A 5,730-nucleotide genomic window follows, 5' to 3' on the forward strand; every position below is an offset into this window, starting at 1 on the left:
CTTACCGGTCATCTTTTTAAAAAAAAAAAAAAAAAAAAAAGATTTGGCAAAAGACTAGACACTCTAAAAACAGTAATGTCCTGGACAGTTTACCTAACTCTCTGAACTCAGAGTCAACTATTATATGGGGCATAATCCCTTTCCCAGAGTTTCAACAATTATTTTATTTTATTTTATTTTTTTCCTTTTTGTCTTTTTTCGTGTCCAGCAATGGATCGCAACCCTCAGTGTCGCACCCGTACCGGACCGGGACCGGCAACGGGATCGCAACCCTCGGCGCTGCGCCCACACCTCGCTCAGCCAGCGAGCGGGAACCGGTCTGTATGTGGGATCCGAACCATCAGCGGGAGCGCCGCCACGCTTCCCAAGCGGTGCACTGTAGCAGTGCGCCACCGGGCCGGCCATCAACAATTATTAATTACACCCAATTCATAGCACCTGGAGTGATGCTGCTGCAGCAGCCGTGAGAGACAATGACATCATCAGTCCTCACCTGAAGTAAATTAAAAGGACTTGCCATGCTAAATGATACTAACTTGCTTTAACAAAATGCTTTTTGTCTTGACTATGCCAAACTGATCTATAGCTTTTGGTTTTTCTTTTAAATAAATAAAACAGGGGAGATGTGGAATATACTCTAAAGCATATGTACTTCACAGGGCCTGGTTTTCCAAAGTCTTGCAATTTCAAATATTGACCTTGGGGAGGACAGGAATTTTCCCTCAGGCTATAAGTCTCTGGTGTAAGATAAAGATTTGTGGCACAGCAGGTTGCTGGCTCAAAGACAGACTAGTTGCTGATTGTTATGTAAAGATACTGAGAAATCGCTATAAGAAGGAATGTTTGCTAAAATCAAGCTTGTGTTGATAAGACCTCTTAATTGCCTTACTGGAATGTCATCTGGCTTGTTTCATTGAAAGTTACCAGCCTATACTGTTAAACTATAACCCCACCTTTGTTCTCTTCCTGTAACTTCCTGGTCTGGAAAATAAATGCAGGAAGAGAACCCCAATTCAGCTTAATTTCCCAAGGAAGGGATTCCTCTTGCTTGAGGGTTCCGGCGGGAGATTAACCACTTTGGGGCCTCTCACTGCTCAGAAGAGATGGGCTTTGAGTAATCCTTTGCATCTCTGTCACCCAGGGGAAGTGGGTTGACAAATCCGTGGGGGGCAAAGCAACACAAAGCAACACATTTCCATTCTAGGTGAGTAGTACTTTGAGCTACCCTGTTGATTTGGTTAGGACTGAGTCTGGCTCACGCTGTGATGGGTAAGTTGGTTCTTATTTTGGGGCTACCAGCAGTCCCTCTGTATCCTCTAATGCAAGGAGTGTAATCAGTGCCTTTTTTTGTACATTTTTGATGGCTGGCCGGTATGGAGATCTGAACCCTTGACATTGGTGTTATCAACACCACACTCTAACCAATTAAGCTAATTGACCAGCCCATAACCAGTGCCCTCTTTTTCTACTGGGCTAGTTTTCTGCACCAGAAATTTCTTTGTCCAAGGGCTAGACTGTGGCTCACTTGGGAGAGTGTGGTTCTGATAACACCAAGGCCATGGTTTCGGATCCCTATATAGGGATGGCTGGTTAGCTCACTTGGGAGAGCGTGGTGCTGACAACACCAAGTCAAGGGTTAAGATCCCCTTACTGGTCATCTTTAAAAAAAAAAAAAAAAGAAGAAAATGAAGAAATTTCTTTGTCCAGTAGGCCAAAATGATACTGTACCTGATCTTCAGAATCTAACTCAGAGTGATCAGTCAGCATGTCCGTGAGTCATTGAAATCTCTGTTTTCTTTAGTAGTATAGATGCTCAGGGTAAGATGTCATACTATACTCTTTAGTTCATCTAAGGATGTCTGTTGTCTTAACCTCAAGGAAAGTCTTAGATTTTTTTTCTAGTCATTTGATATATTGTAAGAGAATATATTCAAAATGGAGTAAGTTTTCTCCAATAGCTAAATAATCTTATCAATTATAGGAGCTTTTTTAAAAAATTCCTGGGCTATGTCCTTTATCTGTTCATTAATTGGTTCTGGTATTGTATCCCTCTAGTGATCAGATTTTACCTAAAAATATAACTAAATGTCCTCCCCTTTATAATTTTATGGTGGGTAACTGTTCATCCTCTTAATTCTAAACATTTAATGATTTTATCTGCTTAAGTTATTGTATATTTTCTGTCTATTCCTCTAACCACGATATCATCTATGTAATAATATATAGGGGAATTCAACATTCTCAAATCCCTGCAAGTACTGTGCTATTTATACTTCCTTGAAATCATTTCTGAGACATATATTGTTTTCCTTGCCAAGTAAATGCAAATTGGGCTCAGTGATCTGGTGATCAGGAGGTATTAGTACTACAAAAAAACGTATTACTAGGATCTATGGTAGACATGTATTTTCTTGGATATTTAGAGAACTTTTCTGTGATTTTTTTTTTCTGATAAATTGATAAGTAATAATAATTTTCTGTGATTCCTAATGTATTAGATAAGAGTTTACAGTATTAGTCCATGTCTGTTGCTTATAACAAAATGCCTGGAACTGGGTAATTTATAAGAAAATGAAATTTATTGCTTAAAGTTTCTGAGGCTAGGTAGTCCAAAGCCCAGGGAACACACTTGGTGAAGCCTTGGTTGTGATGACAGTGACAGCAGGGTATCAGATTGAGAAATGGTGGAGCAGAGAAAGGGAGAGACAGTTCCTCATGCCCTGTCCTTTTAAAGCCCTCAGAACCACGCCCATGACCACCATTATTAATCCATTCACTCTGGCATCCTCCTACAATCTGATCACCTCTACAAGGCCCCACCTACTACCATAATAGGATTTCCCACCCTCAACAGTTACAGTGAGGATTAAGCTTCAATGAGGCTGGTGGGGACGGTGGGGGCATCCAGTCTGCAGCATTCACTATATTTTTTGTACATTTCATTTTATTTTGCACATTATATATATATTTTTTTCTGTTGTCTATTGTCAATCTCCTTTTTCCTTCTGGCCACACTAGAGGCTTATAGGGACTTAGGTCTGCGTAAGTATATGTTCTTTTTCTAATTTAATAAAAATGACTTGTGATCTCATTATTTCATCCTTGAATTTTTTATTTTGGGGTATTAACAACATCTGCCAATATATGGGTAACAGAAAAGGAAGAATTGTCTCTCCACATAACTCAATATTGAGAAACCTTGCTTAACATTGTTGTCATGGAAAGAGCATGGATTAGGAATTCAGACAGACCCTGGTTCAGATCCTGACTGCCCCTTGCACTTTGAATAAATACCATGCTTGGCCTGTGTGGGATGTAAGCCCACTGTGACCAGAAGGGGGGTGTTTTCTCAGGTTGCTGGGTAAAAGCAGACAAAGGTGGGCTCTCTCAAGCCTTCTAAGCTTTGTATGTACTTTTCCTTCTGCCTGAAACACTGTTGACCTGTTGACCGTCTCTTCAACTGACTAGGTTCTATTCAGAGTTCAGATTTCAGCTATTTCCTCCTCTGGGAAGCCAGACTGCTTCTCCACTTTCTAGTTATATAACATCTGTATATTTATCACTTGTGTGCTGCAGTTTCTTCATCTGTAAAATGGGGATGATACTAGGTAGTACCTACCTTGTGGCACTATTGTGAAGAATAAATGAGCCAATACGTGAAAACAATCCCTATCAAATATTAAGTACACAATAAATTATGATCCATTTATCATTGATAATAACTTTATTAAATACTAATATTATTTTTAAAAATACTTGTTTATTTTATGATTCCCTGGCTTCTCTGCTCCAGACGAGGCTAGATTCCTCCTTCTCTGTTCCCATAGCCCTAGCTCTTATAATGCCAAATTGTACTTTTGTTTTGCTTGTCTGCTAGGCTCTGACCTGCTTAAGGGCAGAGGTGTGTCCTTTATCTCTGTACCATGGCTCCTGGTGCAGGGCCAGTCACCTTAGCACTGAAGGTCAAAGTAGAATGACGTAATAGAAAGTGAGCAGGATCTATTGCCACTCATAGCTCTGCTTCTCATTTCTTGCTGTCTTGAACAAGTCCGTAATCTCTCTGGACTTTGGCTTCCTCAATTGTATAGACAAGGTAATAATTATAGTCAGACCTTTTTTGGAGTGAAGATGTTCAAAGCATCAAGCTTAGAACTGATGTCAATAAATAGTTGTTCACTAGTAGCTTATCAAATGTTTGCTGCATGAAAGATGTGACATATGATGTGTGACATCCTCTATGAGGAAGCATCAGCCCATATCCGAGACTCAAAGAGCCATAGAGATGAACCAATCTTGCCGTCCTATTTTAGAAAATAATAAGATGGGACAAGTGGGACAGTTGCCCTTCTGTATAGTGGCCTGAACATACAGTAGAGAGGCTAAGGCCTCAGTCCTAAGATGCCGAGAGCTTGGCTTCTTTGATTTATGCATTTATTTTTGGCAGCTGGCTTGTACAGGGATGGGGATCTGAACCCTTGACTTTGGTGTTGTCAATACCATGCTCTAATCAAAGCTTGGCTTCTTGATGGAACTGCCACCATCCTGGGCTTCTAAGCTGGGAGGCGTCTAAGACCAGAGACTGTTTCTGGAATGCATGGCCAGGTTCCTCATTCTCCTATTTGCTTTGACTGCCCCCTAGGGAGCATTTTTTTCTGCAGAACCATGGATACCTGTTGAATTCCACAGGAGAAAGGTTAGGAGAGGGCCAAGCCCCTTCTCTTGTTATGCTCACTCTTGTGGTAGTATCATCCTATCTCATAGCTTTACATACTGTCCATGTGCAGACCACTCCCAAAATTATATCCCCAGTTGATGCTGCCCCCCTGAATTCCAGTCTTGGAGATCCAACTGATACTCACCCTCCCTCCCCACTGGGACCTCTAAGAGGCATCTCAATCTGAATGTGTCCAAAATTGAGCTCCTCATCACCCACAACCCTGCTCCTCCCACAGTCCTCTTCATCTCAGTTAAGCAACGCCATCCTTCCAGATGCCTAAGTCAAAACCCCAGGTGCCATCTTTGACTCCTCTCTTTCCTTTACACCCCAAGTCCAATCTATCAGGAAATCCTATTAGCTCTGCCTTCAAAATATGTCCAGAATGTGACTAGTACTCGCTACCCTGGTCCAGGACACCATCATTTCTAGACTTATTATTCAAATAGTCTATCTTGTCTTACAGCATCTGGCCTTGCCCAGTGGTTCTCATCTCATTTGGAGAAAAGGCCACAGTCCTTGCAGTGACCTCTGTGGCTCCACATGATCTGACTCATTTCCTGTCACTCTCCCCATCACTGCATTCACTCCACACTGGGGTTGCTTGTGCCAGGCATGCCCCTGCCTCAGAGCCTTTGCCCTTACTATTCCCTGTGCCTAGAATGTTCTTTCTCCAAATAAATATATGGCTGGCTTCCTCACTTCTTTCGGGTCGTTACTCAAAAGTCCCCTTTCAGTGAGGCCCTCCCTGGCTAGCCTATCAAATTTCCACACCCTTCTGATGTCTGTCGACCTTTCTTTATGTTTTTCTCCTTAGTATTTATCACTATGCAGTATATTATACATTTTACTCATTTATCTTCCACTGGAATGTGAGTTCCACAAGATTAGAGATTTTTAAATTTTGTTCCCTGAACTTTTTTCTTTCTTTCTTTCTTTCTTTCTTTCTTTCTTTCTTTCTTTCTTTCTTTCTTTCTTTCTTTCTTTCTTTCTTTCTTTCTTTCTTTCTTTCTTTC

The 5,730-nt window shown here is 41.1% G+C and overlaps 1 pseudogene; it reads left to right on the forward strand.

Annotated features, from left to right (window-relative positions):
* LOC103607413 overlaps positions 1–5,730 on the forward strand; it is a 10,457-nt pseudogene that overhangs the window by 2,747 nt on the left and 1,980 nt on the right.

Source organism: Galeopterus variegatus, unplaced genomic scaffold (assembly GCF_000696425.1).
Source record: "Galeopterus variegatus unplaced genomic scaffold, G_variegatus-3.0.2 Scaffold7405, whole genome shotgun sequence".
NCBI lineage: Eukaryota > Metazoa > Chordata > Mammalia > Dermoptera > Cynocephalidae > Galeopterus > Galeopterus variegatus.